General features: G+C 46.8%; 1 protein-coding gene across 1 annotated transcript in view; it reads left to right on the plus strand.

Moving 5' to 3' along the window:
- Positions 1 to 16483, plus strand: part of LOC144826522 (uncharacterized) — a 592534-nt gene that overhangs the window by 463513 nt on the left and 112538 nt on the right. The window lies entirely within an intron of this gene.

The following is a 16483-nucleotide window of genomic DNA, read 5'->3' on the forward strand; positions in this document are numbered from 1 at the left end:
CGCTAACTCTCAAATCCTCGATTCCGGTCATCAACGCGGGCCGCTGGGCCTATCGGAGCCATTTGGGCCTACGGCTAATGGAAAGGACTCCATTTAAAAAATGCCCCCAGTGTGGAGCTACATTTTCACACAGTTTTCCACAAGGTCTGCAACCTTTGTCTATCACCAGAACACGAAGAAAAGGATTGCGAAGCCTGTGCCTCTATTCGATCCAAGAAAACCATCCGTGATCACCGGGCTCAATGACACGTTATGGTGCAACAGGCTGCACCGGTGCCAGAAGACATTTTTGATGAAGGCCCGACGTTCCAGAGGCAAAGGATTCGGAAGAGCTCGAGAACATCTCTGAAGCTGACGGCACCGACTCAGATGACCACATCACTCCAGGGCAATGAGTGAGAACAAATGTCCCTGCCCCACCCGAAAAACAGATGGCTCCAGACAAAACTATGCCTGAAGGCCTTAGTCGAGACCGAAAGAAAACTTCAGAAGCCCTGTCTCTGGGCCTGGCTCCGAAAATGAAAGAAAAGCCTTCCAGCAGCTGGGACCGAACTAACCACATATTAGTACTCAGAAGACACCTTTGGTACTGAAATCGGGGATGCACATCTCCATTATGCCTAAATAGGCCTTGGCGCCGAACCCTTCGGCACCGAAACACCATAAGACCTCGGACCCAGAAAACACCAAAAATCTTCGGATCCGAAGAAGAGTTCCAACTCAGCTCCAACTTCGAACCCAAAGGAGCACAAATCTCCTCCTACGGCTATAGAGACCAAATCAAAGCCACGCTCGGAACCGAAAAATCGGCCCGAAAGAACACAATCGGGAAGAACTGTTTCAGCCAGGTCTCCTCGATTCGAAACAAAAGACATTAAATGTGGACCCTAAAACAGGCCATATTTTCCGCCTTCCAACAAAGAAGAGGAAATCTAATACCTCACCCACACCTGAGGTATCTGTGAAGAAGAGAGACTTTTCAACTTCACCCATAAGACCCTCTTCTCCTATCCTTCCTACTACACCTTTGTCTCCTATAAACTCTCCTATACCCTCTCCTAGTTTTTTCCACGCTCACCCGTACCACCACAAGATGAGGATGATTTAGGGGATGGGAGTGGACACAATAAGGATCCCTTGGACGACCCTGATGATGACAACACAACCCCACCACAGGATACATGGGACGATTACGATGATCCCACAGATCCTCCAGACCTTCCTGATCCAGACCCATACCCATCTAAGGCTTCCCCCCCCCCAGATGGTAGTATAGGATTTAGTCATCTCATCAATAGAGCTGCGCAATATCATGACGTGGAACTACATTCCAACCCCATGGAAGAAGACTTCCTAGTGGGCACTTTCCCCGTCACAAAAAGCAATACACATATTACCAATGCTCAAGGGTGTAGTTAAACATGCACCAGACATATGTAAAGACCCTGTTAGGACCAGGATTCTCAATCCTGATAAAAATATAAGCCTGCCCCTAAAGATCCAGTACATATCAAGGGACAACTCCCCTTAGATTGTTAGTAGTGTCCAATGCAAGAAAATGTGCAAATTCCCAAACCTCTGGTGATGCACCACCACCAGATAAGGAGTCTAAACTGCTGGATGCATCAGGTAAACGAGATGCCTCCCAAGCACCCCATCACTGGAGGATAGCTAACTCGCAAGCACTACTTGCCAGATGTGACTGGGCTCACTACGACGAGCTTGAAAATCTTTAGAGTTCCAAAGCAACAACGGCGGACCTCCTATGCCGCACCTCGTGCCAGTTCCTAAGTACACAAACGCTGTGCAGACTACACTACGCCAGCCGTTGAGTGGTGTCACTGTGCTCCAGTTCAAAGACTCATATAACAAATTGGGGGTCCACTGCTTCAAGAAGTCCACTGGACCAATGTAGGTAGAAAGATAACTTCTTTATTCACAGAATATTCCTCATAAAAAACATTGAGTTTTCAGACAGTCCAGCCAACGCATTTCATTCCTATATAGGGAACTTCCTTAGGGCAAACAAAGTGTCCCAGATAAGAGTACACTGTAGAACAAATGTCGGCAACAGTAGGTAAAACTTGTTGCTGTTAAGATCGGTGACCCTCTTCAAAAGACCAATACGTTCCTGTATGGACCTGAATAAAGCAGGAGCAACTTCCCCCAGATATCTAGGATGTGAAGGTCTAATATTGGTGAGGTGGCCTCGCCAGACAGGATCAGCGACCAGGAGGGCAAGTTAATTACAAATGCATCTATCAAATGTGCCCTCGATGCAGCAGACACTGCATCCAGATCTATTAACACCAGTGTCTTACTCCGCAGACATGCATGGCTACGCATTTCCGGGTTTAAACAGGAAATGCAAACAACTATTTTAAATCAGCCGTTCGATCAAGAATTCCTGTTTGGCCCAGCTGTGGACACAACTCTAGAAAAATGAAGAAAGACAGACACATACACTGCAAAATCTATGGAAGCATTACAATTTCAGCCCACACGAGATTCCTTTTGTTGCTCCTTCTATTGGGGCGGATCCAAGTACATTGGCGCAGACACTACTTACTCCTCCTACAAAACTCCTACACAAACATCCACCAACAAGGGATATTTTAGGGGAGGACACAGGGGAAATAATAACAAAGGGAGTGGTTGCGGTAACAACAACGAACCTCCCCTACTACCAAGCAGTGACTTCCCTCTAGATCATTCCACTCCAGTCGGAGGAAGACTATCACAGTGTCTACCTTTCTGGAGCACCATCACTACAGACAAGTGGGTAAGACAAATTATCTAGTATGGTTACTGCCTGAAACTTACCGCAACTCTCCCAACTATACCACCCAAACAACGTCCAATGTCCAAAGAACATCTAACGCTTCTCAAACAAGACGTTCTATCACTTTTTCAAAAGCATGCATTACTCCCTTTACTTTCTCATCCCAAAGGAGGATGGTACTCTCAGATAAATACTGGCCCTCAGACCACTCAACCTCTACATACATTCAGATCATTTTCACATGATCACTCTTCAACAGGCCCTCCCACTACTCCAACAAGGCAACTTCCTTGCCACTCAAGACCTCAAGGACGCTTATTTACGTATTCCTATACACCCTGCTCACAGGAAATACCTAAGGTTTGTAGTGGATGGTCTACACTTAACAATTCAAGGTACTCCCATTCGGTGTAACCAGAGTACCCAGAGTCTTCTCAAAATGTCTAGCAGTAGTAGCTGCCCAGTAGTGAAGATTACAAATTCATGTGTTTCCATACCTGGACGACTGACTAATAAAAGCCAAGTCATACAGTAAGTGTGTTCACCAAACTTACTGAACAATTCACCTGCTTCACAACTTGGGGTTCACGATTAACCACACCAAATCACATACCCAGCCGTCCCACAAACATCAGTATCTAGGGGCCACAATAGACACTTCCAAAGCCCTTGCATACCCAATCCAGTCAGTATAGCCAGTATACAAAACCTCATAACAAAATTTCAGCCCCAACATTCACTACCAGCTCAGGTATTTATGCAGCTGATCGGGATGATGACCTCTTGCATTTTCATAGTACCTCATGCAAGACTTCAAATGCGTCCTTTACAGGAATGCTTAGCACGTCAGTGGAACCATGCTCAAGGTCAACATTCAGGCCTGGGGTTGGTAGACAGCCACACATATTGCTCTCTGCATTGGTGAAACACACAACACCTTTCCAAGGGGCGGCCATTCTTAGAACCAGTTCCACAAATGGTGCTAACAGCGGACGCATTGCTCACTGGCTGGGGAGCCCTTCTCTTAAACCATACAATTCAGGGCAGGTCGACCCCTCAGCAAAAGGTGCTCCACGTCAATCACCTCAAATTGCTAGCAATATTTCTGGCATTAAAATCCTTCCAGACAAATCTTATCAACAAAACTGTCCTTGTCCGTACGGACAGTATGACAGCAATATATTATATACAAAAACAAGGGGGGGTCACATTCTCTGCAGCTGTCTCAACTAGCGCAGAACATATGGAGAAGGGCCATCTCACAAAGGATACACCTTCTAGCAGAACATCTTCCAGGCGTACACAATCAGATTGCAGAGCTGCGATTGCGGATCTGCTCAGTCTTCAAACACAGCAGATACACGAATGGGAACTTCATCCTTAAGTTCTTCATCCATTTTTTCAGATGTGGGGCCACCCAGACACACACGCAAACACAAAATGCCCTACCTTCGCCACCAGGTATCCTCATCCATTGTCCAAGTGCAAAGCGATATGGATGAATTGGTCAGGCAGATTTGTGTACGCTTTTCCGCCACTCCCGCTCATTCCATTAGTAGTACAGAAGCTCAAATAGCAGTCTCTCAAAATAATCCTAGTTGCTCCAACATGGGTCCGGCATCCATGGTTCACAATACTCCTGGAACTCACAGTAGTACCACACCACAAACTACACCTCTCCCCAGAGCTTCTCACACAGAACCATGGAGAGATAAGGCATCCAGATCCAGCTCAACTGAACCTGGCAATCTAGCTCCTGAAGTCCTATAGTTCGGTTACCTTAACCTCCCGCAGGATTGTATGAGCATCCTAAGACGTGAGACGCTCTACTACGAGAGCTTGCTATGCAGCCACATGGAAAAGATTTGTCATTTACTGCAATAACCATAAAATTGACCCACTACATGCTCAATCCAAAATATTATTTGCTACTTACTGCATCTACAAAGATGTAATCTATCATATACATCCATAAGATTACATCTGGCTGCCCTCGCTGTTTACCTACAAAACAGACATTTGTCATTGTTTAGGGTGCCTGCTATCAAAGCGTTCATGGAAGGACTTCAATGGATAATTCCTCCTACAATCCTAACTTCTCCAGTGTGGAATTTAAACATTGTCCTTACTAGACTCATGGGCCCTCCATTTGAACCTTTACACAAATGAGAATTGCAATTCCTTACATGGAAAGTAGCTTTTCTAGTCGTGATCACCTCTCTCAGGAGAGTAAGTGAGATCCAGGCTTCAACCAAACAAGAACCATTCATACAAATACTTCATAACAAGGTGGTTCTCAGAACAAATCCAAAATTCCTTCCCAAAGTAATCTCTGCTTTCCATCTCAATCAATCTGTGGAGCTACCTGTTTTCTTCCCAAAACCAGATTCTGTAGCAGAGAGAGCTCTTCACACACTAGATGTCAAAAGAGCTATACTTTATTACATTGACAGGACTAAACCTTTTAGGAAAACAAACCAACTGTTTGTAACTTTCTCTCCACCTCATAAAGGAAACCCCATCTCCAAAGCTGGAATTGCCAGGTGGATAGTCAATTGTATTCAAATATGCTACTAAACAGCAAAACGCACATTAACAATTTCCCCTAGAGTGCACTCAACACCCAAACTAGGGGCTTCTTAGGGAACATTCCCTTAGATGACATTTGTAAGGCAGCAACATGATCTACAACACACACCTTCACCAAACACTATTGTGTAGACGTGCACGCAAAACAACAGGCTTCTGTGGGCCACGCTGTTCTTAAAACACTTTTTCAAACCACTACAACAGATACAGGACACCACCGCTAAGGGAGAGTACTGCTATACAGTCTATGCACAAGTATGTATTCTGCAGCTCAAACGGAAAATGCTACTTACCAGTATGCATCTGTCCTTGGCATGTAGAGCTGCAGAATTCATATGCCCACCCGCCTCCCCGGTGCCTCCATCTGTTCCAGTGGTATTTTACTTAGATATATTACACATGGACATCTTTTCTGTTTCTTACATACTCCATCATTTCCCGTCATGTCAAAAAACAATCTGGGGATGGAGTCGATGCCCATGCGCACTATCGTCTAAGGAAGAAGTCACCTATCTCATGACTACAAACTTTTCCTATTTAAAATCCAACTATTTATCATCATTGATTGACATTGCAATCCAACTATTTATCGTCAACTATTTATCGTCATAGATTGACATTGCAATGTCAATCTATGACAATAAATAGTTGGATTGCAAATAGGAAAAGTGAAGTGATAAATTCAGAACAGTAGAAATGCCAAAGAAAAGGATCGTGGCGTAGTTTGTTTGCACATATATGTCATATTAATTTGGTGTCATAGTCATTTTGGAGTTTATGACATATTGGTTCCTGTTGATGATATCAAATGATATGATATAAATGTTGTATGATGTCAAATAATGTCAATGTTATTTGTGATAAATGTTGTATAATTTGTGTACGTTATATATGTTTTTCTAGATGGATATGAGTTTCCTTATACAATATGAAATATAATTACTGAAAAAATGGGTTGAATAAATAACCCCACCACCAAAAGTATATAGTGTGGTTGCTGTTTTTAAATTAAATAGGATACCAGGTCCTTTCATGTTTGTACGCTTATAAATGGCCCTACCTGGTTCCTGTCTGTTGGGCCTGACCCCTATCTTGGTGTGACATACCTAGAGGCATGACTTCACAGCTTCATTCTTGCCACTTTCACAATTTTCTTCTAGTTGAAAAAGAGCCCATCGAGTGCCGGCACGCCGGCTTCCCCCAAGTCTCCCTCTAGACCACTAGTAGCTCACCTGCTCCACTATAGCGATTGCGATCTCATACTATTAGGAATCTAGAGGGAGGACATCCTGGTGATAGAAAACACAACATTGATGATCTTCACAGATTATAGACCCACTGTTCAACAACAAAGACGCACGTTTTTGGCTGTCAAACGGAAATTGTGAGAATTAAACCTCAAATACACACTCCTGTTTCCAGCTGCCTCTGGTGGATGCGCAGTGTCATTTTTCAATCTACCCCTAAGACTCAAGTGGGTGGAGCATAGGGGGCCCTGAATCCCCCCTTCACACAAAGATGGTCCACCCATGCGCAGCCCTAGGGAAACTGTAGACGTTCACGCAGGAGCTCTCCTCATTTGCCCTGCTCCGCTGACTTGGATTAGTTAATACAGGAGCTAGAAGTGTGCTGCCGGCTGCTACGGCCTTCTGTGGTCCCACTCTTTCTTCAGACACTCAGGATGGAGAATCGCCAAATCCACCAGTGAAGCAGGCTCCACATCTTCCATCCTCTTACTTTGGAGCCTGGCACACCACCAATTGTAACCCCACAAACTGTGGATGATGATTATTTCACATATATATTGATATTTTTGACTTTGATATTTGCTAATATTGCCAGTGCATACAGTGTATTTACACTGCAAGTGCATTATGGACAATGTATGCTGTTACTTAAAGTCACTTGGACAATTGGATAAAAGGCCTTCAAAATCATGCACTGAGATCTGGCTCACCTGTGAACAAGGCTGAACGCAGCCGAAACATGTCAGGGAAAGAGAGAAGGAAATGCTGCCACTTTGAATTTCAATAAAGCTGGTGCTTCACGGATCTGGGCTTCGACAATTTACAAAAGCCATTTATCACTGTAATATTGTGCCTGGAGTGATAAATGGCTTTTGTAATTTTACAGCTCGGCAAGGACAGCACTGTACTAGTCCTATGCTTAAAGACTTTGCTGTATAAATTGCAGTAGACTTTGTCATTTTCTATCTTGGCGTGGATAGCACTTTGCTAATCCTATGCTTAAAAACTTTGATAGAAAAACAGACATTTGAGGTGAGCAGATCTAGAGTATCGCTGGTTTTGAGAGTGCTCTTACAGGGGCTGCTTTCCACCTAAACTTGAGATCTACCCAGAGTTCTCTCCTTCTTTTTTGCATATATATATATTTCTATACTACTATTATAAAGAGAGAACTGTGTCCTTTGAGCCAGGTAAACTCGGAAAGTACACCACCAACCGCAACACCCAATACAGTGTTGGAAAGGGGAGGTCCAGTAGATGGACATAGGCTATATAAAAAATATATATATACGTTATTTAAAAAATTTACAATAAAAAAAAAGTCCCTTTGAAGTAGCGCCGGCCGTGTGCGCTAACCACATACGTGCTGACATCATCATCGGAGGACGGGAGCGCGAGGAGGAGCGGCGGACAACAGCGCGGGGAGGAGCGGAGAACTTAGCCACACTGGAGCGGCCTGAGGTACGTGAACCGCGGGGAGGAGCGGTGAAGTAAGGAGGACTGGACTGCAGCGGCGGCGGACAACAGCGCAGGGAGGAGCGGAGAACTTAGCCACACTGGAGTGGCCTGAGGTACGTGAACCGCGGGGAGGAGCGGTGAAGTAAGGAGGACTGGACTGCAGCGGCGGCGGACAACAGCGCAGGGAGGGGAGGAGAACTTAGCCACACTGGAGCGGCCTGAGGTACGTGAACCGCGGGGAGGAGAGGTGAAGTAAGGCGGACTAGAGCGGGATGACCGGTAAACTTCAGCGCTGCAGTGGGGCGTGTATACTGGCTTTGTTCGTTTGCAGCGTCGGATGCGTGGCCACAGTGTTAGGGAGCAGAGCATGTGCGGATGATTGGGGGCACTGAAGGTGGTGGTGAAATTGGGCTGAGGAGGTGGTTGGGGACTGGGTTTCGGCGACTGGGAGCAAGCCTGATTGCCCCCGGACAACCTGGGAATGGAAGTGAGCTTGGGGTTGAGCAGAGTTAAGAATAAGTACCAGCGCTCAAAACTCAGCTTAGAAGTACGGGACCAGTGCAATTACATGTCGGCGGGTGGAATACCAGCAAGCCTTATTGCCCCCGGACAACGTGGGAATGGAAGTAAGCCTGGGGTTAAGCAGAGTTAAGAATAAGTACCAGCGCCCAAAACTCTGCTTAAAAGTACGGGACCAGTGCTTACATGTCGGCGGGTGGAATACCAGCAAGCCTGATTGCCCCCGGACAACGTCGGGGCGGGCTGCTAGTATATTTATATATACTGTAGGTTATGCAATGTTGTTGCACTCATGCACACACCTTCCTCCACCCCCTTTTCTCCTTTTAGTAACCACTTCTCTATCGAGAATACAAGGGGGTCTTGTCCCTCATGGCCTGAAACACTCCCCTGGACTGGGGCACATTCTCTCTCTCTCTCTCCCTCTCTCTCTCTCTCTCTCTCTCTCTCTCTCTCTCGCTCTCGCTCTCGCTTTCGCTCTCTCTCTTGCTCTCTCTTGCTCTCGCTCGCTCGCTCGCTCTCTCTCTCTCTCTCTCTCTCTCTCTCTCTCTCTCTCTCTCTCTCGGATGAGACTGTCTCCCACATCCTACGGGATCACCGCACTTGCATACCCTACCATGTCACTTTCCCCCCTATTGGCGGACGCACTATGGCTCACATGGTTTGTATGATGTTTGTCCAGGACGCCGTTACATCTCTGCTCACTTTCGTATTAGGTTTGCTTACTAGTCGGGTTATGTTTGTTTCTGAGTGATCACTGCACCTATCCTAAGCAATTACCCTTGTAGTTACTTGTACGGGTGGGAACTAGAGCCGACCTTCCTACCCTCTCTCCCTCTCCTTACCGGCAATAAATATGACGTCCGATACTAATGTAATGACATAGAATGCCTATGCTTTGCACTCGGACTTGCGTCGCAATACTGATAGCCTTCCTCCAAGAATCACACAGCCTGAAGCCTTACACCTACAAACAAGCTGACAAATGGTGTGCGATGTGGATGCGCCCGGCTCACATGTACCCTGGATAATTGCATCACTGAATATTTTGATGTTAACACTAGCACCGCCACATCTGGGATGATCGAGTGGGACACTTTCGAGGTGGCAATCAGGGAGTATTACCTAGGGAATACCATAAACATGAGGTGCACCTGGATAAAGATATCGCAGGAACAGAGCAGAAGCTGCTACGATTTGAGGAGCGAGCCCCAGAGTCCCCATCTGGCAGGGAGCAGTTGTAGCAGGTGAGAGAGAAGAACAAAGGCTGCAATACCTCAATTAAGAGGCCCACACCACTAATAATCTGACAAGGCAGAGAAGCTGCTGGCATGGCTGATCTTGCTGGAGCACCCCAAGCACCCAATACTGTCTATACACCACGCCTCGGGTGTTTGTGTGCACATACACGAACCATTCACACAATATTATACGTCCCAATATAAATCCACACTTGCGGCTTCACCTGAAGACATCGGTGCCTTCCTGAATTGAATTGAATTGAATAAAATTTATAACGCGCAAACAATAACCCGAAGGCATCAAGGCGCCTAACAAAACAAATCAAAATGTATTAGCCTGACACCATTACAGATAGGCCTGCACAAAGAAATGTGTCTTCAGAGCACTTCTGAATGCCTGAAGAGTGGGTAGTGATCTTAGTTCCAGTGGAAGGGCATTCCACCACTTGGGCGCCAAGGTGGAAAAAGCCCTGCCACCCCATTTGGCTCTTCTAGAGCGAGGGACTGTCAGGAGAAGTCTACTGGAGGAGCGCAAGTCCCTGGGGGGAGCATAGCGGGACAGGATAGATCCTACACCAGTGGAACTATTTTTGGCAAGGGCCCTATAGGTCATACAAAGGGTCTTGAAACGGATACGATCCTCAACAGGGAGCCAGTGTAGCAGCTTTCTAGCCGCTGTCGCTGAAGCACGTTTGGGGAGATCCAGCACAAACCTGGCGGCAGCGTTCTGGACTACCTGCAAGCGCTGCACTAGACCTTTATTCAGTCCAGCATACAGCGCGTTGCAGTAGTCCAGGCGGGAACCAATAAGGGCAACTGCAAGTTGTTTCCTTGCCTGCAGTGACAGGTAATGCCTTATCCTCTTTAGAATGTGGATAATACCCCAACAGGTAGAGATAGTTCTACTAACCCGTTTACCTAGGTTGAGGGCAGGATCAATCATGACCCCGAGAATTTTCGCGGAGGACGTAGGGGTGGGGCAAGCTCCTAATGAGTCTGGCCACCAAGAAGATGACCATACATCATCTTTCCGACCAAACACCATCACCTCCGTCTTCTCTCCATTCAGTTTCAATGAATTGTAAATCATCCATTGTCCGACTGCCTCCATGCAAGATCTAAAGTTGGAGGCAGTCGGGGCACCTGATTGGGAGAGAGAGACAAGGATTTGGGTGTCATCCGCATAAGATACTATCTCCATCCCATTAGATCTTATAAGTCTGGCAAGTGGGGTCACATAGATGTTGAATAGGGTCGGACTGAGCGCCGACCCCTGGGGGACCCCACACTGCACAGGCAGGGATGGAGATAGATATTCCCCCAACTTCACTCTTTGCACTCGATGACTGAGGAAAGAAGTGAGTAGATCTAAGGCTGAGCCTTGAACCCCAACCTCCCTCAGCCGAGCTGTTAGCACTGAGGGAGAGAGGGTATCAAAGGCCGCCGTCAGATCCAAAAGGATCAGGAGGGTGGCCTGGCCCCCGTCGACACACGTGCGGATATTATCCAACACTATGGTGAGGGCCGACTCGGTGCTGTGTTCCCTCCTGAAACCATGTTGGGATGAATCAAGACAGCCCGAACTATCTACAAATGCGGCAAGATGTTTATTGAGATGTGCTTCCAGCATCTTTGCTGGAGCTGGGAGCAGTGATATGGGCCGAATTTTTTTTTAAATCGCAGGATCCAAAGAGGCCTTTTTAAGTAGAGGTTTTACCACCGCATTTTTCCATTGGGTGGGGAAAAGGCCATCCCTCATGGCTCTATTCATTATGTCAACCAACGGGGGCAGGAGAGTATCTCTGCACTGTTTGAGAATCCTGAGGGGGCATATATCCAGGGGTGAGCCGGATTTAGTTTTATTGAGGAGGATATCCGGATTCTCTAGAGAGAGAGGGGGAAAAGAATCTAGAGTTTGTACAGGAGGTATTTCTGCAGGGGCATGGTCCAAATTCCCCAAAGCAGGAGGCCAACTGATGAGAAATCTTTGTAGCTCCAAGGCTGAGTAGATGTCTACTATTTTGGACTGGAAAAAAGAGGCAATATTAATGCACAGCTCTTGGGAAGCTACAATGGGATCTGGGGTTTGGAGGGTTATAAGGGAGTCCACTACCCTAAAAAGCTCTTTAGGCGACGTCAAAGTAGTAGTCAGGGCCGTGAAATGCTCTTGTTTGGCCTTTATGATTTCAGCCTTGTACTTCCTCAACAGAGTCTTATGGGCCTCCTTATCCTTTAAGTCCCAACCAGAGTGCCACAATCGCTCCCGCCTCCTCACTTCTTGTCTGAGGAGTCTAAGATGTTCGGAAAACCAGGGGACTGAGGGCCTTTTTCTGGCTCGGTGGTGTAATCGGCTCGGAGCTAATTCATCTAGAGCCTCAGTCACAGTATTTTCAAACTGAAGGACTGCTGCAGAAACACTTTCCCCTTGAAGAGAAAGCAAATTAAGTGCCCACGGGGTAAAGGAGCTGTTTGAGATGTTTTTGAAGTTCCTGCGGCTTTCCTTTTTGCTCGAAGTATTATTATTAGATGTTTGAATAAGCGGGTGAACTAGCTCAAAAGGAACGGCCAGATGATCGGACCACGACAGAGAGATAGGGTCTTTGATCGTCAGCCTCTCGTCATTGGAGAAGATCCCGTCTAGCGTGTGGCCTGCACGATGTGTAGCCCCTTTGACTAATTGGGCAAATCCACAGGCTGACATATTATCTAGCAAGGAGATAGTATCGTTGCTATCATACCTCTCCAGATGAAAATTGAAATCTCCCAGAACTGTAAGGTCATTCTGACCAAAGTAGGGTTCTAGGACATGGAGAAGCCGTTGGCCAAAATCAGTGCGTGGGCCAGGAGGACGATATATCAAGATTCCGTTAAAGAAGGCTCTATGGCCACTTTTTAAAGAAAAGTGTAGAGCTTGAAAACTGTCCATAGGGACAGGGATAGAAGCGGTATGACAATGAAAGTGGTCCCTATAGAGAATTGCTAACCCTCCTCCCACCCGGCCCAGTCTGTCTTGACGAGCCAAGCAATATCCCTCTGGGATTGCTTCGATGAGATCTGGACCGGAGGAATCCCTTGCCCAGGTTTCTGTAACAAAAACCAGGGAAGGCTTCTTGTCTAATACAAATTCCCTAAATGAGATATTAATCTTAATAGGTGAACGGGCATTCAGGAGGATACCATTTTCCTTCGATATCATGGCTTTAGGGGAAGTAGATGGTTTAGGCAAATACCTGGATGGAGGAGGAGAGGGGCTTACCGTATCTATCGTCCGGCATCCACACGATAGCGGGCGTAAGATGTCGTCAGGAGAGAATGTATGGAAACATGTGAGTCTGGGGGGGTTCGAGCGCAAGCAGGGTCTGAATCGGATATTTCCGGGGGTCGACATTCCCTAGGCCAGACGTCAAGCCGTCCAGCCCGTCCTCAGCGCGGACGGGCGCAGACGGGCTGGACTCTGGCGTGACTCCGGCGTCACTACGGCGCACCCGCAGCGCGCACACGCTGCGCGCCATAATGGTCGGTTTACGTAGTGCTCTAGTCAGTCCACCTGACTGCTAGATCGCGACTCAATGCAGCGCTTCCCAACACCCACCCCTGGAGCCTGTGATGCTTCCCTGATCAGCGGGAAGCACTCCACTGGTAAATCAACCTTCAGGAGGTCATCAGGGCACTAGCCATTGGAAAAACTCCTGGCCCAAATGGACTGCAATTGGCTTCAAAATTGTAAACCTTATACAACGAGTCCATAGCTGCCTCTTCTCTACTGCCCTCACTGTGCAAGGCTCTCCATTCATCATTGCCAAAACCGGGCAGGTATAGCAAGCTGCTAGCCTCTTACAGGCCACTAGCACTGTTTAACACAGATTACAAGACATTAGCTAACATATTAGCTGACAGGCTGGCTCCTCTGGTTCTGCAGCTGGTTTGTAACGGCCTGTAACACCTCCCTGAAAGTATGAAGATTTTTTCGGGTCCTTGAATTCGCCCCCACTGATTGTCCGAATTACAGATGTCTAGTGCCTGACCTGGAGAAGGCCTTTGATTCCCTGGAGTGGGCTTACCTGGGGGCACATTTTATTCGCCTGGTCCAATTGTTGTACACAACCCGACAGCCAGGTTTAAGACAGGCAAACTACTCGGAACTCATACAGATTTATCAGAGCACCAACCAGGTTTGCCCTTTTGTCCCTGCTGTTATTTTCGTTGGCGGTGGAACCATTGGCCCATATTCTAAGAGACAGAGGACTGCTGTGAGGGATTCCCTTCGAGAGATGGTCATCATTCAGTGTCACTTAATGAAGACGACATGCTCTTATATCTCAGGGTTATCTGGGACATCTCAGCCCTTTTAGCACTTGCACTTGCCAAATTTGCAGTGGTATCTGGCTTTAGGATCAACTGGTGCAAGTCTTGTCTTTCCCCTTTGTGGCCCCCACGCCTGATGACATGCTCCAAATAAACATTGTCCCCTTACTGTGGCAGCCCGACACATTAGGCAACTTCGGAATATGTATATATCATAATCCATCAGATCTGGATGGTAATTTGGGCTGGGCAGTCACCAATCTACGGTCACAAATGGCTTTCTGGCAGACCCTGCCGCTACCCATAGCAAGATGCATAGCCCTTGTCAAAATAATCATGTTACAGCGACTCCTATATTTCTTTGCCAACCTTCAACTCTTAATCACGATACTGTTTTTCACTCACTGGAAGATCAATGGGAGACTTTATTTGGCTCTTGTCCTGCCAAAGGGTGGCTCTAATAAAACTCTGCCTCCTGTCTGATCAGGGTGGCCTGGGCTTTCCAACCTTTGAACATTACTACCTGGCCTCCCAGCTACAGTGAGTGTCCAAGTGGTTGGCAGGTTGCCAACTAAAGGACGCAGCATCAGCTTCTCCCTATGGGATGTGGCCCCAGTACTGCACTGGTTCCACTCAGCACACTAGAGTGCTGGTGCCTTTCCACGCTGCCACACAATAGACACGGACTAACTGCACATGCTTTGGACATGCTCGTCGCTCTCCCAGTACAGGCACAAGATCACAGCCCGTCTTGCCAGATGCACAGGATAAACAACACTGCTTAGCTGGGAACTTGCCTATTGGGCTAGCTGCACTGCACCAAGAGACACTAGGCCCTTGATCAGTTCATAGACCTGGCAAAACAGCATGCTAGGCGTCAGATTAAACTAAAACGGAAATCTTCTATTCTCCCACTCTGTCTGGCTGGGCACTCTCCATGAGTGTGTGGGTGCAAGGCAAAAGCTGGGCCCTACACCAAGAAAACACTAAGACTGCGCTTCTGTCCCATAGCGGCTGTGTGGGTTAACCTTCTGACAGAACTTCAGGCTGGCATGCGCAACGGAGTTCACCCTCTTGCACCAGAACCTGAGGCACCCACTAGCTGTCTTGCATAGCAATCCAGAACCCATGGCATGGCAGGCGTCATATGGTCATGCTCAATACACAATGAAGGGTTCTGCAAAACTATCCCTGAACTATGTGGACAGGTGCAGGATAATTCTAACATGTCATTACAGAAAACGTTTTCATCTCTTAATTTGTGTCCGCGGATCCATTTTCTTGTGTTGACACTAGATATCCAATAATATTGGAGCATTAATCTACAGATCCTGTGATATAATGAGCTGAACTGATGTTTATCGCGATATATTTGACGTTATCAATATATTCTGCCTCTGATTTATGCCTAACATTGTCCAATGTATTCTATACATGAAAATGCATAATAGAGTTAAAAAAAAAATAAACTGATATGGTCCCAATATCTCTTCCAAAGAGAGCAGCAACTCTAGTTCCTTACATTTGGCGCAGGAGAGCACCCTTAAAATTAAGTCATTTGTGATGGGGTTGAGCGTTTTCAATTCCGTAGGGGGGTATTCTCAATATATAGCTCTCAATAGTAGTCTTCAAATACTGCTGCGTTTGCTAGTGAGTCTGTGGCCCTCTGCCACTCAGATTTTTGTATTGAGGGAACAATTTTGGCTTCAATATTCCTATGTGCTAGACAATATGTAAGCGTTCCTGCTTTATTCACTGGCTCATACATTTGGTATTGGGATATTGTCCACGCCAGCTTGGCTGTATCTATAAGCTTTTGCGCCAGGTGGAGCGTCTCTAGTTGCGAATGCTCCACCTTTTTGTGCTCACTTGGCAGATACCATTTGAGCTACAGGACTTGCTCCTGGAGGTCAGCTAAAGCTCACTCTCTCTCTTTATTTTCCCTGGATGTAGGATAATGGCCGCCTCTGGATCACTGCATTGAAGGCCTCCCAGGGTTACCAAAGATTACGCTGAGGTGGCTTTTAGCTTAAATTCATCCTCTATGGCATTGTGCAGCCAGCCTGTCAAACATAATCTTTTAACCACTATGCATTAAGGTGTCAAGGTATCTGGGGCCGCAATAAGGGCTTCAGAATAGTACCCCCACTGTGGAGTAATCTGACAACCCTCTGGCCAATATGCAGGCACCAAGGGTCCCATTAAGGTTAGTTTCTGAATTGTTTCTTCCTGGGTAACACTTAACACAGTGAGTCACCTAACACCATGGAGGTCGCTCATTTGAAACCAGCAGCATTCTGACAAACGTGGAGGGGGTGTCTATATTTTGGATCGTGTTCATT

The sequence above is a fragment of the Lissotriton helveticus genome, chromosome 3_2, assembly GCF_964261635.1.
Source record: "Lissotriton helveticus chromosome 3_2, aLisHel1.1, whole genome shotgun sequence".
Taxonomy (NCBI): Eukaryota; Metazoa; Chordata; class Amphibia; order Caudata; family Salamandridae; genus Lissotriton; species Lissotriton helveticus.